Below are 17,816 nucleotides of genomic sequence, written 5' to 3' on the forward strand. Positions count from 1 at the left end.
CCTTTTTAAACCCTCAGAGGAATATTCTCCAACCAAAGTAATAAACTAGGTTTTATGCAGTCCCTTTGTTTTCTCTCACTTCCTCTTCACCTTCCTCAGTTCTGTGCACCGTTGCCAAGGCCGCTCTGACTTTTTCCTCTCATCCTTCTCTGTGGCGCTTGCTGCCTCTGCTCGTGGCTATAACCACAGTCAGGTGACCGGACTTCTGCTTGCAGGTCTGCTGGAGGCAGTGAGGGTCAAAATGACCCCCTCAGAGGCTCTGGGCCTCTGGAGAATGGATGCCACTTCTCAGAGTGGTCTACTGGGTTGCCTTCCCTTTATGTGGGGTCCATGATGAGACGGGGCCCGCTCCTCCGGTCACATGTATTTTCTGCCTTCTCAGTCCCCTCTAATTCAGCTCTCCTTTCTCCTGCCAGGCCCCTCCACTAATTCTTTCTGCCAGGCTCTCTCTCTGCTGTCCTGATTCTACTGTCTAGAAACTCCCCAACATGGAACCTCCTTAACCCATCCCTTACACACTTTCCTGGAAACCTGGGCCTGTCTCCAGGACACGGCTTCCCTCCCAAGCTTCTCTGGTTTTCAATGCACACCTCCGTGACCCCTTTGAAACCTCTCCTCCTTTTAAGCTGAGGTGCCTGGTTAGCCCACTCTCATCTTTTACGAACCCCAGGATGCTTCTTCATGCTCACTGAGGACTTTGGGATCTGCTGTTGTCACACACTCCTCCTTCTCCTCTGGTGAACTCAGCAGCCTCCCTGCTGACCTGTCCACTGGCCACATAGTTCCTCTACCTTCTCTGCTTCTGTGGCTGTTCCCTCCACTCTATCAAGTGAGTTTGCTTCCATGCTCCAGTCTGGAATCGTGAACTTGCCCCCTGAACTTCCCCTCCCTAACCGCAACCTTCCATTTCACCCTCTCTCCTGCTCTGTAATTACCATGAAGATGTGATCATCAACCTCCAGCTCCTGACTCTGTTCTCCCAGAGCCTCACTCCCCTCCCACCCAGCCTAGTCAACTGTGGATTGCTTCAGCCACATCCTCCAGCATCCTCAGTTTCCACCTCCCCTACGCCAACTCCCTTTCTTCTTTCACTGTTCCAACTGAGTGATTCCCAGCCTGAATCAACTCACAAGGCCTTTTTCCTGAGCCTGCCACAGGTCTGCTAAGAGCTGCTGGAGATATTCACTTAATCTCCTAAATGACCTGGGACAAACCCCTGGTTTCTAACATTACCACCACCCTCAGTGCCACCCCCATCCGTTCTCCTCCATTAGCTCCATTTCTTCCCTCGTTCATTGAGTGTCTTGAAAACACATCTATGGCATCGCTTTTTCACTTCCACTTGTTGGGGAGGGGAAAATTCCCTCCCTTCCCTTCTTGGTTCTTATAGCTGGTCGAATAATTAAAATGACATAAGACAGGTTAACAGGAGAAAATCAAATTTAATATGTGTGCATGGGAAATTCACATAAGCATGAAAAATTTCAAAGACAATCAGGCAAAATGAGGCATATATGCCTTTCTGGACTAAGTAAAAGTCTGCAACTTCAAAGGGAAAGAAGGCAATTGACAGGACGATGAAGAGAGTTAATGTTTGGTAAACAAATTTTGTTGGGCCATCCAGAGACGTTGGGGGCCCAGAGAGGCCTTGCTAGGTTCCTCCCTGTCTATCACACCTAGTTCATGTTATACTGGAGTTATCTGTGATGATAGAGCCTTCCTGGACTAGGCCCTTTCTAACTTAAATTCTTTTAGGCAGTTTAGGGGAAGGTCAGAGGTTCTTCCTGAGCCTTCCAAGCCTTGATTGTTTTTAGCTCAAAATAATCTGCATACCAGAGTGGCACATCTTGGGGTGGCCTGCCCAAACCCCATCACACTCATGCCTCAAACTGCAGTCTGGCTTTTGCTCCCATGGAAATTGCTCCCAATTTCCCGATTTTCTTTCTTGCTCTTATGTGACCTCTCTCCAACTGTCTACTTCTTGGAGCCCTCCTCTTCCTCAGCTGTGGCAGGCATGTCTCGAGGTTTCCCTCTCTCTCTCTCTCAACACTTGTTCCGTTTTCCCCACAGACTCTCCCTTTTCTTTCTGCTTCTTAAAAATTATTACTCCCTGAGTTCCCATCCTCTGCCCCTTCTCTTCTCACTCTAGCTAAGACCCTGATCCTGAACGTGAGAAAAAGTGAAGAGGGTTGACCATAACAAAGCCACTTCTGAAGCATCCTTCTCATTCAACACAGGTGGGAAGTGCAACATCCCAGATGACTGATGACGCTTAACAGTCTGCTTCTGAGATGATGAGCATGAGTCCCAGGACTGAAAAGTATGAGTTCTGGTGGTGCTAACAAGTATCGGTGCCCATGGGTTCTGGATGTGCAAGCCTATGGCATGAGTGAAGGGTTTGTGCTGCCATGTTGGGTGTTAAATTCTTGTAGGCCGTCAGGGGCAATGAATGAGTGGTTCCTAGAACCTGGAGAAGAGCTGCCATTGCAAAACCTGGGGTGAACAGTGGAAACAGTGCAGGGTTTGGAATTAGACATTACATATATTTCACATCCCACTCTCCTCTTACCACTTGTGTGACCTTGGGCAACTGACTTCTTTCCTGGCTGTATCTCAGTGTTTCCATTTGCAAAATAGATAACATTATCTTCTTCTTCTGAGCATTAGGGATAATGCACATATTAGGAAGATATTATTTGCTAGACTTAATCGGTAGGATGATTGAGCTGATATAGTGATACTCTCCTGAGCCAACTGTAAACCTGATAACCTTGACAACTCACCAAAAATTACCTAATAACCTCTTTGATGGCACTAGCATCAAGAGTCAAGGAAGAGAAAGAAGAGAACTGGTCTCTACTCTCAGACTGGTTGAAGCTACACACGATGCAATTAGAGCCCATTCAGTACCAATCTCTCTCACCCAGATTTCATTGATGTTGGATAACAAGAGTTCTGGAGATGGAGAGATCAGTATGGGCCGGAGTAGATGGGACAAGTAGCCTGGGAGAATCTTGGCTGCCTGGAATAGAAATGTCATGTTAGTATAAAGCAAGTAATGAGTGATAGAATCATAGGCTTCTGTTAAAGTTAGGTGGGAGAATTAAAATTATTTCCAGAGGCCCTGGGGAGCCATTGAATATTTTTGAGTGAGAGCATGATAAAAATGGTGTTTTAGGAAGATTAGTTTAGCTTCCTCATATGTAAGACACTTTTGATTGGGCAGATGGGGTCAGGAAGGACATTGGCCAGACTGTTGCAGGAACTAGAACCTGATCTGAAGAAGTACAGGATTAGGTTGGGAAGGAAAGGATGGCAATGCAAACTATTTCAAAAGAAAAAAACTATTAAAAGTATCAGTGATCATTTTCATATCAGAGATTCCAATATGGGTTTTTTTCAACACAGCCAAGCAGTTCTCCAGTTCTTAGCAGACACTGACCAGATGTCCTACAGTTTAACTCAATTCTGACACTCTCTGCCGGGCAATAGTGTCAGATCCTGCAGGTTCAGGGCTCAGTCCTACGAGACTGTTCCCCTCCCCCACTCCCACTTATGCCAGTCTCAAGTCCAGGTTGTTACCTGTGTTTCTGACTGACTGCCTATAGATTGAAGGCTCCCATGATCTCCTCCTCGGGTTCAATTAATTTGCTAGAATGGTTTACGGAACTCGGGAAAACAGTTTACTTACTAGATTGCCGGTTTATTAAGAATGTAAGCCAGGAACAGCCAGGTGGAAGAGATGCATAGGGCAAGGTCTGTGGGAAGGGGCACCAAGCTTCCAAGCCCTCTCTGGGCGCACCACTCTCCTGGCACCTCCACATGTTCACCAACTGGAAGCTCTCTGAACCCCGTTCTTTTTTGGGTTTTTATGGAGGCTTCCTTATGTCGGCATGATTGATTAAATCATTGGCCATTGGTGCCCCTCAGAGGTAGTGGGGTAAGTTCCAATTCTCTAGTCACGTGGTTGGTTCCCCTGGCAACCAGCCCTCATCCTTGGGGGCTTTCCAAAACTCCCTCATTAACATAAACTCAGATATGGTTCAAAGGGGCTTGTAAAGAATATCAAAAGACACTTTATCGCTCTTATCACTTAGGAAATTCCAAGGGTTTTAGGAGCTCTGTGCCAGAAATGGGGACGAAGACCAAATATATATTTCTTGTGATAAATCACAATATTACAGAGATGAAAGTAAAAAATGACTTAAAAGTAACTCCAAAATTTCTACTGCAGATATTATGAAAATGAAAGAAATTTTTTGTGTCTGGTAAAATATACATAACATAAATTTTTCCTTTTTAACCGTTTTAAGTGCCCTGTTCAGGGGCATTAAATACATCCACATTCTCGTGCTACCATCACCACCAGAGGAGAAACTTTTACAGCAGTTTGACTTCGCTGCAACATCTGAGCACGTGATGAGTGTGCTTGTGTTCTGTATGCTTTGTTCGTTCAATATTTTCTAGTAATTTTTTTTATCATATATTGCAAAGTATCAGTCTGCCATGATTTGGAAATTTAAAAAAAAGAAACTGGTGCTTTTTGTCGGATTGCTTGAGGAACACTCTCCTCGAGGAACGAGGTATAGGGGGTCTGGGAAGGAAGAGGTGAGGTGTGGGAAGAATATCCCCTCCCTCCTCTCGCAGGCAAGATCCTCTTCCTTCTCTACAAAGCTCAACTCTGGAGCCCCTCCCTCCCAGAAGCCTTCTCTTCCCAAGCTCCCCATAAACTTTCAAGTCTCACCAGAGGTTAACCAGCTCTCATGTTGCCGCTGTCCAGTGGACATACTTCTGTTGCTGCCATCATGATATTGTACGAACTGGCCGTCTTGGTGGTCTCCCCCAGTAGAATATGAGCTCTACATGGAGACCATGGCTTTTCATCTCAGTGTCCACATTTCTGCACACAGTAGGTGCTCAGTGCAGTGTTGTTCACGTGAATTGAATTGAATTGACTTGAGAGAGCAGACTTGGAGGGTGGCTATAGAGATAATGATATGTCGGGTGAAGATAAAAGAGCATCAGGGCCATGCTCGGTATCCAAGTCTCCTTTGGGAAGGAGGAGGCCATTCATCTGCTATGAGTAAGACATGTGGGGAAGACACAGAAGCTGAAGCACAGAAACAGAGTTGGCCAGCCTGTGTGGGGAAGTGCTGGGGAGGCAAAGAGAGAAATTAAGAGGAAGAGATGGCAGTGTGGTGTCTGCTCCCATTCTTTGACCTTTGTACCTCTGCTGCAGCATTCATCATAGTTTCTTCATCGACATCCAGTCATCAAATATACTTCAAACCTTGTCATTCATTTATCCATTTATTCAACAAATATCCACTAAGGGTCTACTTTGTGTCCAGCTTTGTGCTGCAGACTTTACTTACATTATCCCTAACCCCTGAACATCCTTTTAAGGTAGGTATCATTGTCTCTGTTTCATAGAAGAGGCTCAGGAGGTTGAGTTATTTGCTCAAGTTAATGCAGCTAGTCGGTGGCAGAATCAGATTTTGAACCCAGGGCTTGAATCCCTCCTGTCTTGCACTATGTCACGAGGCTGGTGCTCAGTAAGTGTTTGTTGAATCAATTCCAGGTAAATTTGGACCAGGATGGGAAGAGAGAAGATGGGAAGACCAGTTCAGAGGAAGACTGAGGAAGAATGGGGTTAGGGTCGGCAGCGTGGAGCCTGGAATGGTCATGTCTCTGTGAGGGCCTCATGACCCAGGAAAGAGAGGCTGCATGAGTAAGACTGTGTTTAGGGTGGAGAGTGGACAGGTTTGGGGATGTGGCAGAGGAGACCCTGCTAGTTCTGATCCCAGGGGCACTTATGAACAATAACTCTTCTGGAGTCCCTATCCTGATTTCTGAGCTGAATGTGTCCTAACACACTCTTCTCTCTAGGGACAAGAGGATAAATGGGGAATAGGACTGTTCCTGGGCCCATGGGTCTGCTGATTATTCTCCAAAACTACATGGGCAAGAGAGATGGAAGGAGGGCCCAGCTGTCTCTGTAGGGCAGAGCCTTTGGTACAGACATTCTCGTCGCATTTACCAGTGCCCCGTTACTGCCTGTGGACTTCACCCTGATTTAGTCCTCAGGCTTCCACTTGAGGACGTGGTTGAAATCCAATTGAATTAACCACCATTGGTCTTAGCTGTAATGGGGGCATGAAGCAGCCATCTAGCCTAACTCATCCATCACCCTTTTCTTTGGGAATCATGGCACCCAGAGGCCCAGCTTATGGGGCAGGCCATCCTCTAGACCTTATTTGGGTCTCTGACCCAGGACAAGCCAGTCCACGTCACTACCCTGCAGTCAACTCTCTAATGGTTTTCCAAAGTCCATAGCGTGGCCTGCAGGCCCTTCTTGTGTTGGCCCATGCTGCCCTCCCCCTCATTTCCTGCTATTCTCCCCTTGCTTCCACTGCTGCAATTCCGCTGGCCTTGTTCCCTTCACAGGCCAAGTAAATATCCATCCCAAAGCCTTTTCACTTTCTGTTTCCTCTTCCTGAATGTTCCTTCCACTATGTATCTGCATATTTGGCTCCTTCACTTCACTCAAATCTCTGTTCAAATGCTCCCCTCCCCCTCAGGCCCGTGACCATGTATTTAAAAATAGCACTTCCTGTTTCCCTTGATCCCGTTGCCCTGCTCTGTTTTCCTGTGTAACCTATCATTGCTGGCACAACATGTATATTTGCTTGCCTTTTCATTGTCTCTCGTTCACCATGATGTAAACTTCCTGTGACCAGGAGTTTATCCTGTTCATTGCTGGATCCCCAGAGCACGAGAACAATTCTTAACACATTGTATGTGCTCAATTAATATTTGCTGAACAAATGAGTGACGAGTGACCTGCTTCTCTCTCAGGCATCTGAACTAAGGACACAGTGACTTCCTTGGTGGGTCATAGATCCTGGCCCTGTGGGGTGGGTCAGGCTTGGGGCTGACAGCTATGTTTGTCACACGTAAACACAGGAAGCTGGTCAAGATCAAAAGAAGCTGAGGGGAGAGTCCAGGTGTCCCTGAGAGAGGAGAAGATTTCACTGCCTGGGGCTTCTCTCTCTCCCTTTGTGGCCTGACTGTATTAGCATTTGGTTTTGTATTTGTTTTGCCCATGGACTTGTCTGGGAATCTGTACTAGCATCTCTTACTGCAGAACAAATTATCCCAAATCTAGCGGCTTAAAGCAACACTCATTTACTATCTCCCAGTTCTGTAGGTCCGAAGGCTGGGTGGGCTGGCTTCTCTCCTCAGGGTCTCACAAGACGGAAATCGAGGTTTTGGCGAGACTGGCCCCTTATCTGGAGGCTCTGGGGAATAATTTGCTTCCAAGCTCATTCAGTTTGTTGGCCATCTTCAAGTCCTTGCAGTCGCAGGACTGAGGTCCCCCTTTCCTTGCTGGCTTTTGGCAGGGCCTGCTCTTAGCTCCCAGAGGCCACTCTTAGCTCCTGGCCATGTGAGTCCCTCGATATCAGCATAGAGAGCCTCCCACACATCCAGTCCCTCCCACACGCTCTGATTTCCTTTTCTGCTACCAGCAGGAGAAACTCTCTTAAAAGGCTCAAGTGATTAGGTTAGGCTCACCTGAATAAGCTATTGATTAACTGAAAATCAACTAACCAACAACCTTAATTACGTCTGCAAAGCTAACATCGTCAGAGTGTGAGACCTCATCATATTCATGGTCGGTCCTAGTATTAGGACTGAAAATCTTTAGGGACTATTTTAGGATTTTGCCGACCACAGTATTTACTTTTTAAATCTTTATTAATTAATTAGCTGGGGGAGCGGAGGGTGGAAGGGGTCTGTTGCTTGCAACTAAAGAGCCGTGACCATAATCCACCCAGGCCTAGCCTTGGGCGGGGGTGGGGGAGGGAGCTGCAGTTCTAAACTTTGTCTTCTTGACCTCTGCTAAATTGTGGTTCTTTATTTTTCCCCTGGAATAGAGTTCAGAATACAGAGATGTGAAAGATTAGTCCATCTGCCATACTTCAGATGCCAAAAATAATGAAAATAGCCCCTTGCCTCTAAACGCTCTGGTAGAAAAGTTTTTTTTTTTTTAATGCTTTTTCTTGTGGATCACTCTCCAAGTGAGATCACTGGTGATACTGAGCCTTTTCCCATGACTTAATTGACAAGGAGAGGACCGCCCAGCGAAAGCTCACAGAATACATTTGGGGGTAATTGGCTCACAGCCTCCAGGCTCTTGTTGAAATGAGTGGTTTTGGTTTATCCACACCATGAAGCTGAAAAGCTATTATGTATGTATATTTCCATCCTGAGGTATTATCAAGAAATTCCATATAGAAGGGAATAAACTATGGTTTGGGAACGAAAAAAAAATTTTTTTCTTAAGAAAAATGCAAGACCAACTCTATTTCCTACAGATGTAAATCAGAGCAAGTTTTAAAGCCCTTCGTGACTCAGAGAGAGGTCACCGACCAAATCTGCTGAGGGAGACAGGATGAAACAAAAACGGCTACATTTTTATGATTTTTTTCCCCTGCTGCCGTTAGCTCTTCCATTTGCCCAATGTAACACAATTTTCCAGAACGCTGTAGGAAATCGGAGATGGGAATTGCTATCCAGTTCACTGCCTAGCTTCAAAAAATGTATAGTAGTAGTTAAGTGTCAAAACATAGCACATGTGGCAAAGTGGGGAGAATCGAGAGGGGATGCTTGCTTTGAGGAAAATTGCCACAGGTTGAAGGGCTGTAGATTAGAGAATCAGAGACGCTTAGAGCCGGGAGGAGCCTTGCCCCTTGTGGTCTAGTCCAGCCCTTATTTGGTGCATGGACCAGATCCACAACACAGAGACAGCGGGACATCAGCTCTGCCTGGTCCTACTTTTTAGAGTGAGTGCGAAGAAATAAGGAGGCAGCGGCTGCTGGAGGACCTGGCACTTTTGAGCCTCAGTGTCAACTGGAGATCATGATACCTAGTGAGCAGGGTTTTAATAGAATTAAAAATAAGATGCACGTGTAAGCTTTGCAAACCATTAAGCACATGTAAGTGACTGTATTTTATTATCATGATTAATAGGAAGACGTTGAAACTCTCACCTAGGATGGTGGATGGTCGGTGCCTGAAGAAAAGGTACACGGCGCCCAAGACAGGCAGAGGAAATGCAGGGAAAGACATTGTGTCTTCATGGCCAATAAATGTAAGACTAAGGGCTTGAAGCTGCTTTAAAAAGGGAGGAGGGGACAGCCACTGTGCAGGGCAAGAAGACTCGGGCCCGAGACAGAAAAGCCCACGCTGCTCCGGTATGTGGAGGTACGGTGTCTATATACAGCAGCCTAAGAGCAGAGCTCTGACATGCTGCTCACCAGGCTCCCTGACAAACCAGTCGCCAAGCTTGAGCCTGAGGACCTGAGGGGAGAAGACCCAGCCCAAAGCTTCATGAAGGGAGGAAGTGTAGGGCGGCCACAGCCCCTAAATAAGATAAAGGCAGTTTCCAAAAGCCATAGGGCAACTTCGGCAGCTGTATCCAGGGGTGCTATGATGCTTGTTGATTTCTTAAAAGCATCGCTCACAAACTGTTTCCTCTTTTGGGAGACACTTGCCCCCCTGCAGATGTGGGATTGAAGATGTGAAGCTGACCTCTTGGCTGTTGGCAATAACAGGATTAAGTGGATTCCTTCATTTCTCTGTTAGACAAGGCTTTATTGATGCCTGCTCTTGCTCAACCCTGTTCTAGGCCCCGGGGAATCAGACGTGCAGCCTAGTGGGTGTCAGACAGGAGCACATTGGTGCTTAGATGTAAGCAGGTGTAGCATAATTTTTGCTTTCCCTCTCTGTGCTCCCAGCCAACAGTGATTTAAGATAGTTACCATTGCTGCTGATTTCTCTCCCTATGACCTTGCTTCCTCTCCTCTGCCTTCAGGTTCTAGGCTGACCCCTGCTTCTCCTCCAAAGCCTTACTGAATCTTCTCATGCATGTGGATCCGCACTTGCTTATCTGTGCCCCAGTTGTCTCATTCCTGTTTGCCTCTTCCTTTTTGCCTGGCCTGGTGGTCCAGAGCCTGACTCCGTGGGTGCTTGTGGAGCTGAATCTTGAGGTTGTCACTTCCGGTGCTGTGGGGAGGCGGGTTGGAATTTCCTGCTCCCCGACTCCTCTCTGCTCCTGGTTTCCCCAAAGAATGGGCATGTCAGTGTTGCCCCCAAGTGGTGTGGACTTGGCAGAAGTAGAATCCGAATTGTTAATGGGAACACACAGTAGGGCATCAGGCAGTGCCGTGGGTAAGAGTGGGTCAGTAGAAAGAGGAGGCATTGAGAGGTACTCCAGATACCACCGTGAGCTAAAGTTCAAGGGCCAAGAAGAAATGGGTCCCCACCAACAAAGGCATGGGGTCCAGGAACAGGCAGCCCCGATGCTTATCACCCGGTGCTTGTGGTGACTAAACCAACTTTTATGTACAGTGACACTCAGCCCAATGTGTCTTCAAGGCATCATAGGTCTCTGGCATTCTGCTTGCCCCTGAAGAAAGAAGCCACTGGCTGTTGCCACAAAGGTGAACCTTGAGGCACTCTGAGACCTTAGTCCTGGCCTGGGGAAGAGAAAGCAGCTGGGATAGAGAAGAACCGGGACCGGAAGTTCAGGATCTCAAGAAAGTATGAGCAGCTGGATTGCAGTGCCTGGTGGTCTGTCCAGGGAGGAGCAGTCCGGCCGTCAGTGGGTGGAGTTGAGCCGTCCTGTCCTCCAGGGAAGGGGCTGGCACAGTTGTCAAGTAGGCTGTGGTGTAGGGAGGGCTCTGCTTCCAGAAGGAACCGAGGCTTTCAACCTTTGTGTACACAGAGCCAACTTAGTGATGGGTCTGGGGAAACTGACGCTGCAGTTGTACGTGTTCACTGAGCAGCCTGGATCCGGGGTACGTCGGTCAGTCCCTGACACTCAAATTGTGTAACTTGAGTACAGTTTAATGAAGGGCTTATTTAAAAGAGCTAAGTGTCCTTCATCCTGGGGCTTGTAACCGTGGGGAACTGTTACCACTCCTAGGCCTGAGTGGTAACTGAATTCCAGGGATAGAAGGAGTGGTGTGAGCGGGGCTACTCAACAGACAGAGCCCGTGACCTTTGGTTGTGGTGACTCCACAGCAAGGGAATCAGGAAATAAATATCCCAAGCTCCTCTCTCCCTCCCAGTCTTCTTGGGGTGCTTCCCGTTGATCTAACTTAAGCTGAAGGCACAAGGCAAGGGTGCCCATTAATGCAGCCACTCCTGGGCAGGGAGCAGGGTGGGGAATGAACAGATGGTCTGCAGGGGCAAACAGGGGGCTTTTGCAACGTAACTACTTCTGGATCCTTCCTTCTGTGGGACTGACCCTACTGACACCCTGCCTGCCCTGGTAAGGCTGGGCTCGGGACTCGGGTGCGGTGGGCCTCAGGCTAGGAATCTCTGTTGCTTAGAGCCGACAGGAGCTGAGTAAAGAGGGCCTGGCGCTGTACCTTTAAAATAACAGCCTGCTCCATACATACGGGGGCCATATGTCCTCAATTTTCCAGGACAATCTCGATTTCAAATACTCTGTCCCATTTTGCCCATAATAGTACTGGCACTTGTCAGATCACATGTTCCAATTTTTGATTCAGAAAATATGGTCACTGTACCCCTACACCACAACAAATGCCAGATGGTTTAAAGAGCTAATTTTTTTAATGGGATACTTATCCCAATTGTTGAGAAAAGACAATTTTCTGACTATTGAAGCAATTGAAGAAATTATCAGTGACAAGTTTGATGGGTTCAATTACATTTAAAAAAACACCTTTTTTTTTGTTCAAAGAAAATCAACAAAACTAAAAGGTGAAAAGAGAACTCAACAGATTAGGGAACTAGTTGCAATAAACATAACAGCTAAAAACTTAATATCCAGACATTTTGGGGGAGTTTTATGTAAATCTTAAAGGGCACAGTCAAGACCTTGATGGACAGGTGGTCAAAGGATATGAGTAGGTAATTCACACAAGAGAAACATTCACTGTAAACAAATCTCGCAGAGGTAGTTGAATAAATTCTAGTTAAAACAACTGTGAGTTACCATATCACACCTATTACATTATCAAAACTAAATAAAAGCTATAAAATATACGTGGGCAGAGCCTTGTGGAAACAGATATACAGTGCAGAAGGCATTATAAATTATCTTTTTTTCCTCCTAGAAAACTGTGATGGTATGGAAAGTAGATCAGAAAAGCAATCCTCTGCTCTGACCCATCAATTCCACTTTTCGAAATATATCCCAAGGACATAACATTAGGAAGAAAGAAATATATATATATATATAGTTTTACCTGCACTGAAACAAATTGCCAGCAATTGTTTGCTGGCTTTAATATAGTAGGCTAGGACAAATAAGTATTATATTATCATTAAAATATCAAATATGTTCACCTTGTAAATATGAGGGAAGATATATTTCAGAATGTGAAGTGATAAAGAATACAATGAGACTCTGTGGCAGCGATGATGGTGGTCATGTGGAAGCTAGTTTTCTCCAATTACGAGGATCAGATAAGAGTCTAGATTGTGCAGTTCATTGTTTCCTATGGAAAAAGTGTATCCTGGCTCACTGTTTCATTATTATTGATTTTAGACATTCTAAATGTAACTAGATTTTCCATAAAAATAATGAGAAAAGTAAGAACATGGCTCTGACTCCTGTAGGTCTGTAGACCAAGTCTCAGGCATGAATGCTGGTTGCTTCCTAATTTTTTTATTTACTTATTTTTTTAAGTTTATTTTTGTTTTTTGTTTTTTGAGGAAGATTAGCCCTGAGCTGACTGCTGCCGCCAATCCTCCTCTTTTTGCTGAGGAAGACTGGCCCTGAGCTAACATCCATGCCCATCTTCCTCCACTTTATATGTGGGACGCCTGCCACAGCATGGCTTGCCAAGCGGTGCCATGTCCACACCCGGCATCCGAACCAGTGAACCCGGGGCCACCGAAGCAGAACGTGCAAACTTAACTGCTGCGCCACCGGGCCAGCCCCTGGTTGCTTCTTTACATGGTTCTCCATCCAGGATGGGTGGCTTCGTCCAGTACAGCATTGTAGTCATCAGTTGGGGAACCCTCTGTTCTCTGTCTCTTTTCTCTCTGTCCTAATGTGTCTGATAAATGCCTAGGTGTCTCGTTCTAGCAGGTAATAAGGTTCCTTCTATGTGTTACTCAAATCCTGAAACTTTATACTGGACCTTAAAATCACTGTAGGTCCATCCATGTAAAGATCAATCTAGTTACTCCCACTGCAGGGAAAAGCCAATATAATCTCCAGTGTATATATTTTTGTGGTATTTTTAAAGCTTTAAATGCTAATCTGTTGAAAATAAAAGGGGCAGAGGGGCTAGAGTTCATTGTGTGAATGTAAAACTTACAAATAGGGAACCCATGTCCCTCTTAAAACGTGCAGCCAGGGACCAGCCCGGTTGCACAGCGGTTAAGTTCACACTTGTTCCACTTTGGCGGCCCAGGGTTCTGCAGTTCGGATCCTGGGTGCAGACCTACACACTATTTTTCAAGCCATGCTGTGGTAGGCATCCCACATATAAAGTAGAGGAAGATGGGCACGGATGTGAGCTCAGGGCCAGTCTTCCTCAGCAAAAAGAGGAGGATTATGGGCTCAGAGCTGCTCTTCTTCTTCAAAAAAAAATATGCAGCCAGTGAGGACTGCTGTGTAGCTGACGGGGGGATCTCTAGCATACTTTGTGTCCCCAGCAGGGAGAGCGGGGCCAGAACACACTGCTGAACCCCAAGCCCTGCAGACACTGTGCCCGTCTGTTTGGGTGCCTTGACTTCCTCTGGGAATGCCAGGGGCCACTGGGGCAATGGCTCCCGTAAACCTGTAATAAATAAGTGCTTGTACACAGATCCCTTGAGGGTGTTTATGGAATTCCACATTTCATTTTCTGCGTGACCTCGAGTAAAGCACTTGACACCTGAATTCTCATAGCAGAGAAACCTGGGAGAGGAAGCCGAGGACATTTTCTATTAGTGCTCTGAGTTCAGTCCCTAGATCTGAAAGTAGATGCCATGTGTATTATGGAAATGTTTAGAGGCAAAAAAAAAAAAAAGAGAGAGAAAGAAAGGATAGAAACCCTGTAGGGTTGCAGCTTCTCATCAGAAAGACTGCTGCCAGTGTCAGGGAAGGAACTCAGGTTTTGAAGCCAGCAGGACCGCTGTTCAGATCCCTGAGTGATGCCTCCTGGCTCTCTTCCTCATACAGAAAATGGTAATGACGACATTTAGCTCCTGGGGTGGCCGTGAGTTAAAATTAAATAATTGCATAAAGCACATAAATGAATGTCTGGTGCCAAGTAAACCTTCAAAAAGCGTTAGTTCTCCTCTCCTGCCTTCACCTGCCAGGCCCTCTTGCATATGGGAGTGCTCGGTTCATGATGTATATTCATGATAACTGAGTCACATGTGTGGCTTCAGTCTGATTTACCTGCCACGCAACAGAGATAACCAAATGCAGAGAACGTGCTTTGCTATTGGTCATATGAGGCGTGGGAGTTGCCTACAGCGGAAGGGGAAGGCGGGGAGGGATGCGACTCGGATGGGACTCTTCCTCAGGGATAGGATTGCGCTCAGATTCCTGGCTCACACACTAACAGTGAAGATGCAGTCCGTCCAGCATGGGATGCAGCAGTCTCAGATCACCATCCCAAATAATCAACAGCAGCAAAGAAGGCTCCGAGATGAAGTAGTAGGATGTCCCAGTGGGTGGATGGAGCACAGCAGCAGGAACTCGGGGGCATCATGCTCAGATGTGCAGAAAAGCAGGTGGCAGCCTCGGGCAGTCTGGTGCTTTAGCCCCAGGCACTGGGCGGTGGCACTTAGCAGGGCTCTGGGATGGTGTGCCAAGCAGATTCTTGGACACAGATTCATCAACAGGGACCAAGGCAGAAGGTCAGCAATAAGAACCTGGGTAATGGACTGGGACTCTGTCCGTTACTGGAATGAGGTACGGTATTGGGGTCTGATGATGATGCTGTTGAACCCAGGCCAGCCTCACGTCAAGTTGGATCCTGGAAACTGAGGCAGGACTAAGTTACAGATGAGGCTCAGATGGTCCCATCGTAGGATGGGATGCAGCAGCTGGGAGCCAGGCTGGGCCAGACATTGTCCGTCTTGAAGGCAGACTCACTTGTTGCCACCTGGTTAGAATTTGGACTTATCTCCACAGATACCAGTGGACATTGCTCCAGCATTCTTCAGGGCTGACCTGGAAGGTTCCCTTTCCCTGCTCCCTTCTCTTTTATCTCTCCCCACCTTATCTAAATCAGTGTGGGGTGACATTGAGCTAAAAAACTTGTCAGAATTTTGGTGAGAGGAGGGAACTGTATGTAATGGAAAATCATCTTCAATATATTATAGTTGCTTTGATTCAGGTTTAGTCGTGATGTTTGATTCATTTTGAAATCTTAGTAAAGTGGTTTCTATGTTTAGCAAAAGGGACCTAGATTTAAAATGATCAGAAAGTACCGTTTCTGGCCCCCTCTTCCATGCAGCCTTCCCTGGCCTTCTGTTGACGGGCTCCCTCTTTGACTTACTGTAGTTCGTTTCCTCTTGACCACAGATGCTAGCTCTGCGTTGTTCTTCCTTCCTCTCAGTACATTATACTTTCCAGCTAGACCAGTAGTTCTCTGTGGGGGCGATTTTCCCCCCAGGGGACATTAGGCAATGTCTGGAGACACTGCGGTTGTCATGCCTGGGGGGGGCGGATGCTCTTGGCATTTGGTGCGTAGATGCCAGTGATACTACTAAACGCCTTACAATGCACGGGACAGCCCCCTGCCCCCCTAACAAAGACGTATGCCGTCCAAAACATCAATAGCGCCTCTGTTGAGAAACCCTCAGCTAGTGTGTAAGCATATTATGAGCTGACGTGATGTCTTAAGATTCTGGCAAAATAATCATCACCGCTAGCAACTAACATTTATCAAACTCTCACTGCCTGCCAGGCATTGTTTCAAACACTTTCTACGTATTAACTCATTTAATCTTTCTCGTCAGGAATTACTGTCATCCCATTTTGCAGATGGGAAACGTGAGAAAGTTGCGTCCCTTGCCCAAGGTCACACTGCCAGTAACTGGTGAAGCCGCTCAGCAGCAGTAAGAACAGTCATAACAGTGGCAATAGAATTTTTACTAATTTGTATTAAGCCCAGGGCTTTGTACATATTGACTCATTTCATCTTTGCCGTGAGCCCACGAAATAGATGTTCTATACCCATTTCAGTGAGGCAGAAGCTAGGACTCGGTAGAACTTGCCTTGTGTTTATAGATTTGTGTATTTTTTAAGTTAATGTCCGTCTCCCCCGCTGCACTGTAATCCTAGGAAGGCCAGGACTTTGCTGCTCTTTTGCTCCCTGGAGTGACCCCCTCTTCATCTCGGGGTCTGCCAATAGGGTATACTCTGTAAGTGATGAAGGGACAAGGGAATGAAGTGGCAGGGCGTTAGATGCCCGTGGATGGACCTGTTGAGGCTAGCTGTGGCTTGGCAGTTGTGCCGTGTTTTCTCTGCCCTGGAAAGCACCAGAGCTTTCCTCTGCTCCTCTGGACCAGAGCTGCCCCATGAAAGGATCTGGTCCTTATCACCCTATAGAGCCCCCAGAGTGGCGGGGTCTGGTTGAGAGCATCTGCTCTCTGGCCTCTCCTGGGCCTTGTCAGAACAAGCAGGAGCATCTGATTATTTACAGCAGCTAAAAAATCGTGACCGTGTTAAACCCCAGATTTTCAGGCACCTTTGAAAGTCTGTACGACCTGCTCTCAAAGGAAGGATGGGCTTCCTTATGGCTGGATGCTCATGTCCCGGCCTAATGAAATTTGATGAGACATGAAGCCAGGGAGAGATACTTCTTTTCCTTCTGATATCTGGATCTTTTCAGAACTTAGATAATTTTATCCTATTTACATCAAACATGCAGGTAACTCTAGACTTTTATATCTGTATTATTTCTGGGGAAGTATAATATGATTATGAATGACAGTAATTGACATTACATGCTTTAATTAAATTTCCTTCGCTGTGAATCAAAACCTTTTAGTCCAGTCCTGCAGTGCTATTTCTAGGCTTCTCTTTCACATACTCTGATGCTTTAGGCAACAGGTATGACATACATCCATTTTTATAAATTCTGCATCCCGTAGGTTAAATGAGATAGTGTGTGCGAGGTCACCTGAATGCCAGTCACATAATAATTGTTAATCCAAAAATGTTAGCTGAATTTGCATACTTTGTGCCTTTTAGTTGTTGGCTATTTGAAGAATATGGTGCTTCTTATGATAATCCTAAAGCTGACACTTATGAAAAAGGCCCCTTTTTCAAATGATTGTGGGTAACATAGTAATTACATCCCAGGATTTCTCCTTCTAGGCCGTTAGGTGGTCTGTAGGGGCTTAGAGTATTATCCTTTCCCAAAAGAGAAAAGTAGCCCAGATGGCCTCCTGCTACCACCACCCCCAAAATGATGACAACAACAACAACAACAACAACAAAAGCTCATCCATCATCTGGAGCTGCCAGCCTGCTAGGAAGGACTGAAAAAGTGGATCTGGTCAGTTCCTCGAGCCTAACCCACATCCTTTCAATCAAGTGGGCAAAGCATGTTACCTGGGAAAATGCACCTGTAGCCATTTCCAGGTGTCTGGCTGCTCCTGGGCTTTTGAGCATCCTTGAGCACCTCTGCAGCACAGTCTCCTGGCACGAGCTACACCTTGGTCGCTTGATTCTGCCCAAGGTGTCTCCTTCCAGCCTAGAGATTTTCCCTAGGTCCCCTTCTTGTCAGAAAGGTCATCTTGGTCCCCTTCCTCAGTCTCTCCCC

At 46.5% G+C, this 17,816-nt stretch overlaps 1 protein-coding gene across 1 annotated transcript in view; it reads left to right on the forward strand.

Moving 5' to 3' along the window:
• PARVA (parvin alpha) overlaps nucleotides 1–17,816 on the forward strand; it is a 145,507-nt gene that overhangs the window by 56,910 nt on the left and 70,781 nt on the right. The gene's annotated exons all lie outside the window — the stretch shown is intronic.

This window comes from Equus asinus, chromosome 20 (genome assembly GCF_041296235.1).
Source record: "Equus asinus isolate D_3611 breed Donkey chromosome 20, EquAss-T2T_v2, whole genome shotgun sequence".
Lineage (NCBI taxonomy): Eukaryota > Metazoa > Chordata > Mammalia > Perissodactyla > Equidae > Equus > Equus asinus.